Source organism: Telmatherina bonti (assembly GCF_933228915.1).
Source record: "Telmatherina bonti genome assembly, chromosome: 11".
Lineage (NCBI taxonomy): Eukaryota > Metazoa > Chordata > Actinopteri > Atheriniformes > Telmatherinidae > Telmatherina > Telmatherina bonti.
Window position 1 is genome coordinate 9175482 of NC_136629.1, and position 17845 is coordinate 9193326.

Genomic DNA, 17845 nt, shown 5'->3' on the forward strand with positions numbered 1-17845 from the left:
CAGTGCACTCCACTCATTGAGCTGGGGTGTGCTGTGTTTGCAGGAGACTCATTGGGAGCCATCTCATGTGCGTGCGGTGCAGGCAATGGGCGTGGGAACTGTCTTTTGTGCTCTTGGCTCTGCACTTTCGCGTGGTGTAGCTACTATTGTAAAGACGGACTTTTTTGGGACGCCCACACTGGTCCATGCGGATCCTGAAGGTGCTTTTGTTGTTGTTGATTTTGTCCAGCCTTTTGCATTTAGGCTTATCAATATTTATGCTCCGAATGAGGAGCAGGAAAGGAAGGTTCTTTTTTCCTCTGTCTTTACTTATGTTAATTTAGAAACTATTGTTATTGGTGATTTCAATGTAGCCCTTATGAAAATAGACTTAAGTGTTAGTAATGTGTATAGAAATGACGTGTCTAGGACGCACTTGTTGGACCTCATGTCCCGATATGGTATGATTGAAGGCTGGAGAGCTCTGAATTTCAACAAGAGAGTTTTTTCCAGACGGCAAGTTGTCTTAGGGGTGTTAAAACAGTCCCGTATTGATTTATGTTTGATGTCTGAGGGCTTCTTGAGGCGAACGGCCTCAGTTTTCTATGATGACACTTGGTTAAGCGACCATTCTCCACTGCGTGTAGATTTTAGCCCTTTTAAAGGGCAGCGAACGGGGGGGTTGTGGATTTTAAATAATTCTTTGCTTGAAGATGAGAATTATTGTAATCGAATGAATAGGTTGTTTGATTCTTTTGATATGGAAATGGAATGTTTTGAGTCAATTGTGGACTGGTGGGAAGAGGCAAAGAAAAGAATAAAGCGCCTCTCAATAAATTTTAGCAAACGGAAAAACTGGTTGTTAAAGGCAGAGGAGACTCAGTTAAAACATAGGCTGAGGGACATTGTGAGTAGGTCAGCTTTTACTAGTGGTCCAGTGAATCCTGAATATTTAGAAGTTAAAGCTCAGCTGGATAATATTGAAATCTCTAAATGTAGAGGTGCCATGCTGCGTGCAAGAGCGCAGTATACTGTGCAGGGTGAAAGATCTACAGGTTTTTTCTTCGCAATGGAGAAGGTGAGGCAAAAAAAGATGTATATTGAAAAACTGATGAATGATTTGGGAGAGGAGGTGTCGGATATTGATGATGTGTTGGGTGTTGTGGGAAAATTCTATGGTGCTTTGTTTAGTTCGGAGGGTGTCTTAGTAGATCGTTTAGATGAGGTGGTCAATTCTTTACGTGGCAGGTTGTCAGATGCTGAGGCTGAGGCGTGTGATGCGCCTCTTGTGTTGGAGGAGGTCAGATCTGCAGTGAAGCTCCTCAGTACTGGCAAAGCCCCAGGTGAGGATGGGCTCACCAGTGAATTCTACAGGTGCTTCGCAACCAGGCTGGCGCCTATTCTCCTTCGACTCTTTCAGGAGATGGAGAGAGAGGGGAGAGCCTCAAGTTCCTTTGCTTTGAGTGTAGTGTCCCTTGTTTTTAAGAAGGGAGACAGGAATAAATTGGAAAATTACAGGCCAATCAGCTTATTGAATGTGGATTATAAAATTCTTGCCAAACTTTTAGCGGGCCGTATCAGAGGTGTAATGGAGTCGGTTGTTTTATCTTCCCAGGCTTACAGTGTCCCTGGCCGGGACATCTCGGACTCCATTTTGTCTATAAAATATTTATTGAATGTGATGCATGACACGGGTGGTATTCATGTAAGCGTAGATTTTAATAAAGCGTTTGATAGAGTGGAGCATAGCTTTCTGTTTGCTGTATTAGAAAAAATGGGGTTTGGTTCAAATTTTGTTAATTGGATAAGATTATTGTATGGATCTGCTTCTAGTAAGGTGAAATGTAATGGTGCGATGACAGATGTTTTTCCTGTGAAGCGTTCTATCCGTCAGGGATGCCCCCTCTCTGCTTTTCTTTATAGCCTCGTGGCTGAGCCTCTGGCTGCCATGTTGATGTCAGAGTGTAGTGTCAGGGGCATACTCTCCCCCGCAGGAGCTGAGTATAAGGTGCTACAGTTTGCAGATGACACGAATTTATTTTTGCGTGACACCGAAAGTCTTGAGGCATCCTTACATGTGTTGACCATTTATGGTCTGGCCTCGGGTGCAAAAATGAACTTTGAAAAAACTTCTGTTGCATTTTGTGGTAGCGTAACTCCTCAGCCTTTGTCAGTGCATCTTCAGAAAGCGGGGAGCACGTACAGGGTCTTAGGGGTGCTTGTAGGTAAGGATGGTGGTGTAACGAATAGGAAAATGTGGGAAGATTTAATCAAAAAATTAGTAGCTAAATTAAATTTCTTAAAGTTTCGGAATTTGGGACTTAGAGGTAGAGTTTTAGTAGTGAATGCTTTGTGTCTGTCGAAATTGACCCATGCTCTAACTGTGAGCGAGCTGCCAGGTGACTGTGCAAATCGAATTTCTGTAATTTTATCCAAGTTTCTCTGGGGTAACAGTCGTTGTTTGGTCGCACACAATGTAATGATCAATGATGTTGATAAGGGAGGTCTGAATTTAATTGATCTAGTATTAAAAAAACAGGCACTGAGACTGAAGGTGCTCAGAAAATTTCTGGATCCAGACTGTCGGGCTCCCTGGAAGGAGTTTTTCTTGATGGATCTGAGCGTGTTGAATAATTTTGGTGCATTTAATCTTTGTCTGTTGCCCCCCGGCCCAGTGCTCGGGGTCCTCCCACACTTTGTGAGGGAGGCCTTGCAGGCGTGGGCCGCTTTGAGGCCTTTTGCTGTGGCAGTTCCTGGTTCATGGCTTGATTTGTGTAAGATGCCTCTCCGATTCAATCCAGACCTCCTCTCTTCTCCCTCCAGAGGGAGGAGAAAGATGATGGGAGTGTCTATGGAGAGAGCTGGGTTAACAGTTGTAGAGGATATTTTTTCACCTTTTGGGGATTGGAACATTGAATTTGTCCGTAGAAAATTTGTCATGTCGGGAGTGGTGTTTAGAAGAAATTCGGTTTCGGTGTTGTTGAACTCATTTAAAGAGCACCTGTTCAGATGGTGGGGCACCCTGCTGACAGGTGGCACGTCTCCTGATGTGGGCTTCGCCCCCCTTGATTTTGATATTCATTTTGATGGTTCGGTCAGGCGTTTCACTTCCCTGCACACTCGCACCTTCTACCGGTTACTGTTGGCTCATGTGGTCAGGGCTCCTGCAGCTGAACGTGCCTGGTCCCGTTCATACCCTACTCACGACATCTCACCCATCTGGGCCAAGACATTCCAATGGTACACCTCACCCCAGCTCGCAAATTTTGAGTTCAAATTGAAACATAGACTGCTTTACACGCGCGCTACACTGCACACTATATACCCAGACAGGTATGGCGGAGATTGTCCGGTGTGTGGTGGGTCTTACGAGGATCTCCATCACCTCTTCGTCACGTGCCCGGCCGTCCGCCCCTTCTGGACCCGGGTGCAGGATCTGCTCGCCCGGAGACTGTCTTGGAGACTTCCACCGCCGGCCTCTCTTGGGGGAGGCGACCAGGAACCATGGTTTCTCCTCTTTGGGCCCTCCGTCAGCCGCTCTGGAGCAAACCGCCACCTCTGTCATCTCATCCTGTCCATGGCCCGGTATACCATCTACATCGTCAGGAACATCTACCACTTTGACCACCGCACCGCACGCCACTGGCCCATCTTCACCCGTCTCCTCACCGTCCGCCTGCGTCACCTGCACTCGGCTGAGGAGCATCGCTTCATCACTACCTTCTCTCCCAATCAGTCACTTTTCTCCATCCATCCGAATGACGCTCTGGACATGAACATTTGAACTGTTTCAGGACATCCATCCTGGCAATCATGGACTCACTGCCCCCTCATCTGCTCAACCGTTCCCGGACTCTTTTACCTAGGAAATTGGACTCACTGAGCATGTTCAGTAAAAACAATGTGCAGAGAAAAGAAAAGTACAATAAGAAAAAAGATAAAATTATAATAATTAAAAAATTAAAAAATAAAAAACAGAAAAAAAAAAGAAAAAAAAAGAGGAAAAAATAAGAAAAAAAATAAATGAATAAAAAAAAAAAAAAAAAAAAAAAAAAAAAAAATGAAATGTAAATAACTGTCTAGTGTTCTGTTGTCTGTTCCCTCTGCCTCATGTCCTTGTGTGTGTTGTCTTGTTGTTCTTGTAATTGTAAATATTGTACATAACCCGTATGTGTCAGTTTGTACTACGTGAATGTGTCTGTGTTGTAAATAGTGTTTGGTTTTTTTCTTTGATGTTTTGTACTGTGTATACTGGTTTTATTGTATCTCTTGAATTTCAATATTAAAAGATCCCCCCCCCCCAAAACGCCTGATCTCGTCTGATCTCGGAAGCAAAGCAGAGTTGGGCCTGGTCAGTACTTGAATGGGAGACCACCTGGGAACACCAGGTGCTGTAAGCTTTTGCACGTCCATTTCAGTGTGGGATATTTGGAGAATAATTCTGTTATAATCTCATAGCACTCTTTGATATGTCACTGTTTGATCTTTGCATGTAATTTTTGGAGCACAATTCAAATGTCATAAACGTATGTGATGTCACTTCTTGTTCTGGTTCATCCTGGTGCCATATTTATGCATTTACACTAGCAATAAAAATACAATTTCCGTTCCAGTCTGACGCTCCAGTCACGGAAGTACTTGGCAGAGATACACTCACCGTTATCCTGGAAATCAGCTGGAAAATAATGCAGGAGGTAGTCATTGTGGATGTCGTCCATCACTTCGTAGTCAGGATCTGCAGATGGAAACTTGCCTCTTGTATATGGATAAAAGGTGTCATAATGATGTTACAGAGCATCAAAGCAAGAAATCAGCCCCACCCATTCAGATGATGTCAGTATAGAACTTGAAACTTACTTGGTGTTGCTTAGCAACAGCAGCAATACAATTTCTAAATTGTGTATTAAAATAAATCATATTAGTATGATTAGTACGATATTAGTGTGATTGATCATGATTAGTCTTAAATCACTCTCAGATCACCTCAAAGGAACCACTGTTGATTCTTTTCTTCACAAGTGCTTCTCTTTGGGGTTGTCTTGGTTGTGACAATGTCCACTATGCAAAGTAAAATTGAAACTAAAGCATAGGTTATATTCAACAGATTGCAGTCCAGGATTCACTTTCACGCTTTATATATCTGGTCAGAATAATTACCCCGACACAAACACTGACTTTGTTTCTCGCTGCAGTAAGTGCTTCTTGTTGGGGTAGTTATATGTCCTCTGGACATTTGTCTTCTTCAGTCATATATGTCTTTGGAAATTTCAGTATGAGATATACTTCAACTTTATGCACTTTCTTTGAAGGAATTGTTGGAAAGTGCTTGAAAGTTGGGTTGTCTTTCTGTCCTGACTTGAGAAAAACTGCACATTTTCCTCACATGGAAAGAAATCCTTTCAGGATCCATTATGGATTCAGACTCTTGTTGATCTGAAAGTAGGATTGAATCCAGGTTTTATCTTGAATTGAATAATATTTTAACAGTGCCCAGTTAAAAGTTTCACAGAACTGTGTCCTTGTCTGTTCCAAATCTTAATGAAGTAAACACACTGAAAGCTAATTGACCAAACACCAACACCTAATGTTTTGCATTCTTCATGACAGCATTGTTCCTTGATGGACCGTCTGATGGGCAATACCCCCATCGTAGAAACTTGTGGAAGAAATAGGTGGAGTTTGTGGAAGCATTCAGGATAAAAATTTGACCAGCCTCATCAGAAAAATGCATGTGAGAAACAACATGGAAGAAGAGCAGCTCTGGACTTCATGGAAGAAAGAGGTCTGATGAACGGTCCTTGCTATGGGCCCAACACGAGCATTAACTGTTTTTTTTTAAATCAGGAAGTGCTTCCTGTTGGGACGGTTGAAAAAGACAAACTCTACCAACGCTAGCTGATGAAGATATTACATGGAGAATCCCTCAAACAGACACACTGATGCTGAATAGTGTCCATAAGTGCTTCTATCTCTCTTGTGAGCTTTTGATCCAAATGGTGTTTTTCAGGATTTGGTCTGCAAAATGACCTTAACACAGGCACTGACTTGATATTTGGAAGACAGTAAGTGCTTATTGTTGGCGTAGTCTTGCTGACCTTTCAAACACTCAGAATGAACAGTTGATTCATTTTATGCCTGGGAATACCAGGTGCTGTAAGCTTTTGAACTTCCATATCAGTGTGGGATATTTGGAGATTAATTCCGTTATAATCTCATAGCACTCTTTGATATGTCACTGTTTCATCTTTGTTTGTAATATTGGGAGCACAATTCAAATGTCATAAACTTGTCTGATGTCGCTTCGTGTTGTGGTTCATCCTGGTGCCATATTTATGCCTTTACAGTAGCAATAAAAATACAATTTCCGTTCCAGTCTGACGCTTACAGCTACACCACCCTGAAAACGCCCGATCCCGTCTGATCTCAGAAGCCTAGCAGAGTTGCGCCTGCTCGGTATTTGAATGGGAGACCGCCTGGGAACACCAGGTGCTGTAAGCTTTTGCACGTCCATTTCAGTGTGGGATATTTGGAGAATAATTCTGTTATAATCTCATAGCACTCTTTGATATGTCACTGTTTCATCTTTGTTTGTAATATTGGGAGCACAATTCAAATGTCATAAACTTGTCTGATGTCGCTTCGTGTTGTGGTTCATCCTTTTGCCATATTTATTCCTTTACACTAGCAATAAAAATACAATTTCCATTCCAGTCTGACGCTTACGGCCACACCACCCTGAAAACGTCTGATCTTGGAAGCAAAGAGGAGTTGGGCCTGGTCAGTACTTGAATGGGAAACCACCTGGGAATGCCAGGTGCTGTAAGCTTTTGCACTTCCATTTCATTGTGGTACATTTGGAGAATAACTCCATTATGACGTCATAGTACTCTTTGATATGTCACTGTTTGATCTTTGCATGTAATATTTGGAACACAATTCAAATGTCATAAAAGTGTGTGATGTCACTTCTTGTTGTGGTGCCATAGTTATGTCTTTACTCTAGCAATAAAAATACAATTTCCGTTCCAGTCTGACGCTTACGGCCACACCACCCTGAAAACGCCTGATCTCGTCTGATCTCGGAAGCAAAGCAGAGTTGGGCCTGGTCAGTACTTGAATGGGAGACCACCTGGGAACACCAGGTGCTGTAAGCTTTTGCACGTCCATTTCAGTGTGGGATATTTGGAGAATAATTCTGTTATAATCTCATAGCACTCTTTGATATGTCACTGTTTGATCTTTGCATGTAATTTTTGGAGCACAATTCAAATGTCATAAACGTATGTGATGTCACTTCTTGTTCTGGTTCATCCTGGTGCCATATTTATGCATTTACACTAGCAATAAAAATACAATTTCCGTTCCAGTCTGACGCTCCAGTCACGGAAGTACTTGGCAGAGATACACTCACCGTTATCCTGGAAATCAGCTGGAAAATAATGCAGGAGGTAGTCATTGTGGATGTCGTCCATCACTTCGTAGTCAGGATCTGCAGATGGAAACTTGCCTCTTGTATATGGATAAAAGGTGTCATAATGATGTTACAGAGCATCAAAGCAAGAAATCAGCCCCACCCATTCAGATGATGTCAGTATAGAACTTGAAACTTACTTGGTGTTGCTTAGCAACAGCAGCAATACAATTTCTAAATTGTGTATTAAAATAAATCATATTAGTATGATTAGTACGATATTAGTGTGATTGATCATGATTAGTCTTAAATCACTCTCAGATCACCTCAAAGGAACCACTGTTGATTCTTTTCTTCACAAGTGCTTCTCTTTGGGGTTGTCTTGGTTGTGACAATGTCCACTATGCAAAGTAAAATTGAAACTAAAGCATAGGTTATATTCAACAGATTGCAGTCCAGGATTCACTTTCACGCTTTATATATCTGGTCAGAATAATTACCCCGACACAAACACTGACTTTGTTTCTCGCTGCAGTAAGTGCTTCTTGTTGGGGTAGTTATATGTCCTCTGGACATTTGTCTTCTTCAGTCATATATGTCTTTGGAAATTTCAGTATGAGATATACTTCAACTTTATGCACTTTCTTTGAAGGAATTGTTGGAAAGTGCTTGAAAGTTGGGTTGTCTTTCTGTCCTGACTTGAGAAAAACTGCACATTTTCCTCACATGGAAAGAAATCCTTTCAGGATCCATTATGGATTCAGACTCTTGTTGATCTGAAAGTAGGATTGAATCCAGGTTTTATCTTGAATTGAATAATATTTTAACAGTGCCCAGTTAAAAGTTTCACAGAACTGTGTCCTTGTCTGTTCCAAATCTTAATGAAGTAAACACACTGAAAGCTAATTGACCAAACACCAACACCTAATGTTTTGCATTCTTCATGACAGCATTGTTCCTTGATGGACCGTCTGATGGGCAATACCCCCATCGTAGAAACTTGTGGAAGAAATAGGTGGAGTTTGTGGAAGCATTCAGGATAAAAATTTGACCAGCCTCATCAGAAAAATGCATGTGAGAAACAACATGGAAGAAGAGCAGCTCTGGACTTCATGGAAGAAAGAGGTCTGATGAACGGTCCTTGCTATGGGCCCAACACGAGCATTAACTGTTTTTTTTTAAATCAGGAAGTGCTTCCTGTTGGGACGGTTGAAAAAGACAAACTCTACCAACGCTAGCTGATGAAGATATTACATGGAGAATCCCTCAAACAGACACACTGATGCTGAATAGTGTCCATAAGTGCTTCTATCTCTCTTGTGAGCTTTTGATCCAAATGGTGTTTTTCAGGATTTGGTCTGCAAAATGACCTTAACACAGGCACTGACTTGATATTTGGAAGACAGTAAGTGCTTATTGTTGGCGTAGTCTTGCTGACCTTTCAAACACTCAGAATGAACAGTTGATTCATTTTATGCCTGGGAATACCAGGTGCTGTAAGCTTTTGAACTTCCATATCAGTGTGGGATATTTGGAGATTAATTCCGTTATAATCTCATAGCACTCTTTGATATGTCACTGTTTCATCTTTGTTTGTAATATTGGGAGCACAATTCAAATGTCATAAACTTGTCTGATGTCGCTTCGTGTTGTGGTTCATCCTGGTGCCATATTTATGCCTTTACAGTAGCAATAAAAATACAATTTCCGTTCCAGTCTGACGCTTACAGCTACACCACCCTGAAAACGCCCGATCCCGTCTGATCTCAGAAGCCTAGCAGAGTTGCGCCTGCTCGGTATTTGAATGGGAGACCGCCTGGGAACACCAGGTGCTGTAAGCTTTTGCACGTCCATTTCAGTGTGGGATATTTGGAGAATAATTCTGTTATAATCTCATAGCACTCTTTGATATGTCATTGTTTCATCTTTGTTTGTAATATTGGGAGCACAATTCAAATGTCATAAACTTGTCTGATGTCGCTTCGTGTTGTGGTTCATCCTTTTGCCATATTTATTCCTTTACACTAGCAATAAAAATACAATTTCCATTCCAGTCTGACGCTTACGGCCACACCACCCTGAAAACGTCTGATCTTGGAAGCAAAGAGGAGTTGGGCCTGGTCAGTACTTGAATGGGAAACCACCTGGGAATGCCAGGTGCTGTAAGCTTTTGCACTTCCATTTCATTGTGGTACATTTGGAGAATAACTCCATTATGACGTCATAGTACTCTTTGATATGTCACTGTTTGATCTTTGCATGTAATATTTGGAACACAATTCAAATGTCATAAAAGTGTGTGATGTCACTTCTTGTTGTGGTGCCATAGTTATGTCTTTACTCTAGCAATAAAAATACAATTTCCGTTCCAGTCTGACGCTTACGGCCACACCACCCTGAAAACGCCTGATCTCGTCTGATCTCGGAAGCAAAGCAGAGTTGGGCCTGGTCAGTACTTGAATGGGAGACCACCTGGGAACACCAGGTGCTGTAAGCTTTTGCACGTCCATTTCAGTGTGGGATATTTGGAGAATAATTCTGTTATAATCTCATAGCACTCTTTGATATGTCACTGTTTGATCTTTGCATGTAATTTTTGGAGCACAATTCAAATGTCATAAACGTATGTGATGTCACTTCTTGTTCTGGTTCATCCTGGTGCCATATTTATGCATTTACACTAGCAATAAAAATACAATTTCCGTTCCAGTCTGACGCTCCAGTCACGGAAGTACTTGGCAGAGATACACTCACCGTTATCCTGGAAATCAGCTGGAAAATAATGCAGGAGGTAGTCATTGTGGATGTCGTCCATCACTTCGTAGTCAGGATCTGCAGATGGAAACTTGCCTCTTGTATATGGATAAAAGGTGTCATAATGATGTTACAGAGCATCAAAGCAAGAAATCAGCCCCACCCATTCAGATGATGTCAGTATAGAACTTGAAACTTACTTGGTGTTGCTTAGCAACAGCAGCAATACAATTTCTAAATTGTGTATTAAAATAAATCATATTAGTATGATTAGTACGATATTAGTGTGATTGATCATGATTAGTCTTAAATCACTCTCAGATCACCTCAAAGGAACCACTGTTGATTCTTTTCTTCACAAGTGCTTCTCTTTGGGGTTGTCTTGGTTGTGACAATGTCCACTATGCAAAGTAAAATTGAAACTAAAGCATAGGTTATATTCAACAGATTGCAGTCCAGGATTCACTTTCACGCTTTATATATCTGGTCAGAATAATTACCCCGACACAAACACTGACTTTGTTTCTCGCTGCAGTAAGTGCTTCTTGTTGGGGTAGTTATATGTCCTCTGGACATTTGTCTTCTTCAGTCATATATGTCTTTGGAAATTTCAGTATGAGATATACTTCAACTTTATGCACTTTCTTTGAAGGAATTGTTGGAAAGTGCTTGAAAGTTGGGTTGTCTTTCTGTCCTGACTTGAGAAAAACTGCACATTTTCCTCACATGGAAAGAAATCCTTTCAGGATCCATTATGGATTCAGACTCTTGTTGATCTGAAAGTAGGATTGAATCCAGGTTTTATCTTGAATTGAATAATATTTTAACAGTGCCCAGTTAAAAGTTTCACAGAACTGTGTCCTTGTCTGTTCCAAATCTTAATGAAGTAAACACACTGAAAGCTAATTGACCAAACACCAACACCTAATGTTTTGCATTCTTCATGACAGCATTGTTCCTTGATGGACCGTCTGATGGGCAATACCCCCATCGTAGAAACTTGTGGAAGAAATAGGTGGAGTTTGTGGAAGCATTCAGGATAAAAATTTGACCAGCCTCATCAGAAAAATGCATGTGAGAAACAACATGGAAGAAGAGCAGCTCTGGACTTCATGGAAGAAAGAGGTCTGATGAACGGTCCTTGCTATGGGCCCAACACGAGCATTAACTGTTTTTTTTTAAATCAGGAAGTGCTTCCTGTTGGGACGGTTGAAAAAGACAAACTCTACCAACGCTAGCTGATGAAGATATTACATGGAGAATCCCTCAAACAGACACACTGATGCTGAATAGTGTCCATAAGTGCTTCTATCTCTCTTGTGAGCTTTTGATCCAAATGGTGTTTTTCAGGATTTGGTCTGCAAAATGACCTTAACACAGGCACTGACTTGATATTTGGAAGACAGTAAGTGCTTATTGTTGGCGTAGTCTTGCTGACCTTTCAAACACTCAGAATGAACAGTTGATTCATTTTATGCCTGGGAATACCAGGTGCTGTAAGCTTTTGAACTTCCATATCAGTGTGGGATATTTGGAGATTAATTCCGTTATAATCTCATAGCACTCTTTGATATGTCACTGTTTCATCTTTGTTTGTAATATTGGGAGCACAATTCAAATGTCATAAACTTGTCTGATGTCGCTTCGTGTTGTGGTTCATCCTGGTGCCATATTTATGCCTTTACAGTAGCAATAAAAATACAATTTCCGTTCCAGTCTGACGCTTACAGCTACACCACCCTGAAAACGCCCGATCCCGTCTGATCTCAGAAGCCTAGCAGAGTTGCGCCTGCTCGGTATTTGAATGGGAGACCGCCTGGGAACACCAGGTGCTGTAAGCTTTTGCACGTCCATTTCAGTGTGGGATATTTGGAGAATAATTCTGTTATAATCTCATAGCACTCTTTGATATGTCACTGTTTCATCTTTGTTTGTAATATTGGGAGCACAATTCAAATGTCATAAACTTGTCTGATGTCGCTTCGTGTTGTGGTTCATCCTTTTGCCATATTTATTCCTTTACACTAGCAATAAAAATACAATTTCCATTCCAGTCTGACGCTTACGGCCACACCACCCTGAAAACGTCTGATCTTGGAAGCAAAGAGGAGTTGGGCCTGGTCAGTACTTGAATGGGAGACCGCCTGGGAATGCCAGGTGCTGTAAGCTTTTGCACTTCCATTTCATTGTGGTACATTTGGAGAATAACTCCATTATGACGTCATAGTACTCTTTGATATGTCACTGTTTGATCTTTGCATGTAATATTTGGAACACAATTCAAATGTCATAAAAGTGTGTGATGTCACTTCTTGTTGTGGTGCCATAGTTATGTCTTTACTCTAGCAATAAAAATACAATTTCCGTTCCAGTCTGCCGCTTACGGCCACACCACCCTGAAAACGCCTGATCTCGTCTGATCTCGGAAGCAAAGCAGAGTTGGGCCTGGTCAGTACTTGAATGGGAGACCACCTGGGAACACCAGGTGCTGTAAGCTTTTGCACGTCCATTTCAGTGTGGGCTATTTGGAGAATAATTCTGTTATAATCTCATAGCACTCTTTGATATGTCACTGTTTGATCTTTGCATGTAATTTTTGGAGCACAATTCAAATGTCATAAACGTGTGTGGTGTCGCTTCGTGTTGTGGTTCATCCTGGTGCCATATTTATGCCTTTACAGTAGCAATCAAAATACAATTTCCGTTCCAGTCTGACGCTTACAGCTGCAACACCCTGAAAACACCCGATCTCGTCTGATCTCAGAAGCCTAGCCGAGTTGCGCCTGCTCGGTACTTGAATGGGAGACCGCCTGGGAATACCAGGTGCTGTAAGCTTTTGCACTTCCATTTCAGTGTGGGATATTTGGAGAATAATTCTGTGATAATCTCATAGCACTCTTTGATATGTCAATGTCTGATCTTCTGTATGTAATATTTGGAGCACAATTCAAATGTCATAAACGTATGTGATGTCACTTCTTGTTCTGGTTCATCCTGGTGCCATATTTATGCATTTACACTAGCAATAAAAATACAATTTCCGTTCCAGTCTGACGCTCCAGTCACGGAAGTACTTGGCAGAGATACACTTACCGTTATCCTGGAAATCAGCTGGAAAATAATGCAGGAGGTAGTCATTGTGGATGTCGTCCATCACTTCGTAGTCAGGATCTGCAGATGGAAACTTGCCTCTTGTATATGGATAAAAGGTGTCATAATGATGTTACAGAGCATCAAAGCAAGAAATCAGCCCCACCCATTCAGATGATGTCAGTATAGAACTTGAAACTTACTTGGTGTTGCTTAGCAACAGCAGCAATACAATTTCTAAATTGTGTATTAAAATAAATCATATTAGTATGATTAGTACGATATTAGTGTGATTGATCATGATTAGTCTTAAATCACTCTCAGATCACCTCAAAGGAACCACTGTTGATTCTTTTCTTCACAAGTGCTTCTCTTTGGGGTTGTCTTGGTTGTGACAATGTCCACTATGCAAAGTAAAATTGAAACTAAAGCATAGGTTATATTCAACAGATTGCAGTCCAGGATTCACTTTCACGCTTTATATATCTGGTCAGAATAATTACCCCGACACAAACACTGACTTTGTTTCTAGCTGCAGTAAGTGCTTCTTGTTGGGGTAGTTATATGTCCTCTGGACATTTGTCTTCTTCAGTCATATATGTCTTTGGAAATTTCAGTATGAGATATACTTCAACTTTATGCACTTTCTTTGAAGGAATTGTTGGAAAGTGCTTGAAAGTTGGGTTGTCTTTCTGTCCTGACTTGAGAAAAACTGCACATTTTCCTCACATGGAAAGAAATCCTTTCAGGATCCATTATGGATTCAGACTCTTGTTGATCTGAAAGTAGGATTGAATCCAGGTTTTATCTTGAATTGAATAATATTTTAACAGTGCCCAGTTAAAAGTTTCACAGAACTGTGTCCTTGTCTGTTCCAAATCTTAATGAAGTAAACACACTGAAAGCTAATTGACCAAACACCAACACCTAATGTTTTGCATTCTTCATGACAGCATTGTTCCTTGATGGACCGTCTGATGGGCAATACCCCCATCGTAGAAACTTGTGGAAGAAATAGGTGGAGTTTGTGGAAGCATTCAGGATAAAAATTTGACCAGCCTCATCAGAAAAATGCATGTGAGAAACAACATGGAAGAAGAGCAGCTCTGGACTTCATGGAAGAAAGAGGTCTGATGAACGGTCCTTGCTATGGGCCCAACACGAGCATTAACTGTTTTTTTTTAAATCAGGAAGTGCTTCCTGTTGGGACGGTTGAAAAAGACAAACTCTACCAACGCTAGCTGATGAAGATATTACATGGAGAATCCCTCAAACAGACACACTGATGCTGAATAGTGTCCATAAGTGCTTCTATCTCTCTTGTGAGCTTTTGATCCAAATGGTGTTTTTCAGGATTTGGTCTGCAAAATGACCTTAACACAGGCACTGACTTGATATTTGGAAGACAGTAAGTGCTTATTGTTGGCGTAGTCTTGCTGACCTTTCAAACACTCAGAATGAACAGTTGATTCATTTTATGCCTGGGAATACCAGGTGCTGTAAGCTTTTGAACTTCCATATCAGTGTGGGATATTTGGAGATTAATTCCGTTATAATCTCATAGCACTCTTTGATATGTCACTGTTTCATCTTTGTTTGTAATATTGGGAGCACAATTCAAATGTCATAAACTTGTCTGATGTCGCTTCGTGTTGTGGTTCATCCTGGTGCCATATTTATGCCTTTACAGTAGCAATAAAAATACAATTTCCGTTCCAGTCTGACGCTTACAGCTACACCACCCTGAAAACGCCCGATCCCGTCTGATCTCAGAAGCCTAGCAGAGTTGCGCCTGCTCGGTATTTGAATGGGAGACCGCCTGGGAACACCAGGTGCTGTAAGCTTTTGCACGTCCATTTCAGTGTGGGATATTTGGAGAATAATTCTGTTATAATCTCATAGCACTCTTTGATATGTCACTGTTTCATCTTTGTTTGTAATATTGGGAGCACAATTCAAATGTCATAAACTTGTCTGATGTCGCTTCGTGTTGTGGTTCATCCTTTTGCCATATTTATTCCTTTACACTAGCAATAAAAATACAATTTCCATTCCAGTCTGACGCTTACGGCCACACCACCCTGAAAACGTCTGATCTTGGAAGCAAAGAGGAGTTGGGCCTGGTCAGTACTTGAATGGGAAACTGCCTGGGAATGCCAGGTGCTGTAAGCTTTTGCACTTCCATTTCATTGTGGTACATTTGGAGAATAACTCCATTATGACGTCATAGTACTCTTTGATATGTCACTGTTTGATCTTTGCATGTAATATTTGGAACACAATTCAAATGTCATAAAAGTGTGTGATGTCACTTCTTGTTGTGGTGCCATAGTTATGTCTTTACTCTAGCAATAAAAATACAATTTCCGTTCCAGTCTGACGCTTACGGCCACACCACCCTGAAAACGCCTGATCTCGTCTGATCTCGGAAGCAAAGCAGAGTTGGGCCTGGTCAGTACTTGAATGGGAGACCACCTGGGAACACCAGGTGCTGTAAGCTTTTGCACGTCCATTTCAGTGTGGGCTATTTGGAGAATAATTCTGTTATAATCTCATAGCACTCTTTGATATGTCACTGTTTGATCTTTGCATGTAATTTTTGGAGCACAATTCAAATGTCATAAACGTGTGTGGTGTCGCTTCGTGTTGTGGTTCATCCTGGTGCCATATTTATGCCTTTACAGTAGCAATCAAAATACAATTTCCGTTCCAGTCTGACGCTTACAGCTGCAACACCCTGAAAACACCCGATCTCGTCTGATCTCAGAAGCCTAGCCGAGTTGCGCCTGCTCGGTACTTGAATGGGAGACCGCCTGGGAATACCAGGTGCTGTAAGCTTTTGCACTTCCATTTCAGTGTGGGATATTTGGAGAATAATTCTGTGATAATCTCATAGCACTCTTTGATATGTCAATGTCTGATCTTCTGTATGTAATATTTGGAGCACAATTCAAATGTCATAAACGTATGTGATGTCACTTCTTGTTCTGGTTCATCCTGGTGCCATATTTATGCATTTACACTAGCAATAAAAATACAATTTCCGTTCCAGTCTGACGCTCCAGTCACGGAAGTACTTGGCAGAGATACACTTACCGTTATCCTGGAAATCAGCTGGAAAATAATGCAGGAGGTAGTCATTGTGGATGTCGTCCATCACTTCGTAGTCAGGATCTGCAGATGGAAACTTGCCTCTTGTATATGGATAAAAGGTGTCATAATGATGTTACAGAGCATCAAAGCAAGAAATCAGCCCCACCCATTCAGATGATGTCAGTATAGAACTTGAAACTTACTTGGTGTTGCTTAGCAACAGCAGCAATACAATTTCTAAATTGTGTATTAAAATAAATCATATTAGTATGATTAGTACGATATTAGTGTGATTGATCATGATTAGTCTTAAATCACTCTCAGATCACCTCAAAGGAACCACTGTTGATTCTTTTCTTCACAAGTGCTTCTCTTTGGGGTTGTCTTGGTTGTGACAATGTCCACTATGCAAAGTAAAATTGAAACTAAAGCATAGGTTATATTCAACAGATTGCAGTCCAGGATTCACTTTCACGCTTTATATATCTGGTCAGAATAATTACCCCGACACAAACACTGACTTTGTTTCTCGCTGCAGTAAGTGCTTCTTGTTGGGGTAGTTATATGTCCTCTGGACATTTGTCTTCTTCAGTCATATATGTCTTTGGAAATTTCAGTATGAGATATACTTCAACTTTATGCACTTTCTTTGAAGGAATTGTTGGAAAGTGCTTGAAAGTTGGGTTGTCTTTCTGTCCTGACTTGAGAAAAACTGCACATTTTCCTTACATGGAAAGAAATCCTTTCAGGATCCATTATGGATTCAGACTCTTGTTGATCTGAAAGTAGGATTGAATCCAGGTTTTATCTTGAATTGAATAATATTTTAACAGTGCCCAGTTAAAAGTTTCACAGAACTGTGTCCTTGTCTGTTCCAAATCTTAATGAAGTAAACACACTGAAAGCTAATTGACCAAACACCAACACCTAATGTTTTGCATTCTTCATGACAGCATTGTTCCTTGATGGACCGTCTGATGGGCAATACCCCCATCGTAGAAACTTGTGGAAGAAATAGGTGGAGTTTGTGGAAGCATTCAGGATAAAAATTTGACCAGCCTCATCAGAAAAATGCATGTGAGAAACAACATGGAAGAAGAGCAGCTCTGGACTTCATGGAAGAAAGAGGTCTGATGAACGGTCCTTGCTATGGGCCCAACACGAGCATTAACTGTTTTTTTTTAAATCAGGAAGTGCTTCCTGTTGGGACGGTTGAAAAAGACAAACTCTACCAACGCTAGCTGATGAAGATATTACATGGAGAATCCCTCAAACAGACACACTGATGCTGAATAGTGTCCATAAGTGCTTCTATCTCTCTTGTGAGCTTTTGATCCAAATGGTGTTTTTCAGGATTTGGTCTGCAAAATGACCTTAACACAGGCACTGACTTGATATTTGGAAGACAGTAAGTGCTTATTGTTGGCGTAGTCTTGCTGACCTTTCAAACACTCAGAATGAACAGTTGATTCATTTTATGCCTGGGAATACCAGGTGCTGTAAGCTTTTGAACTTCCA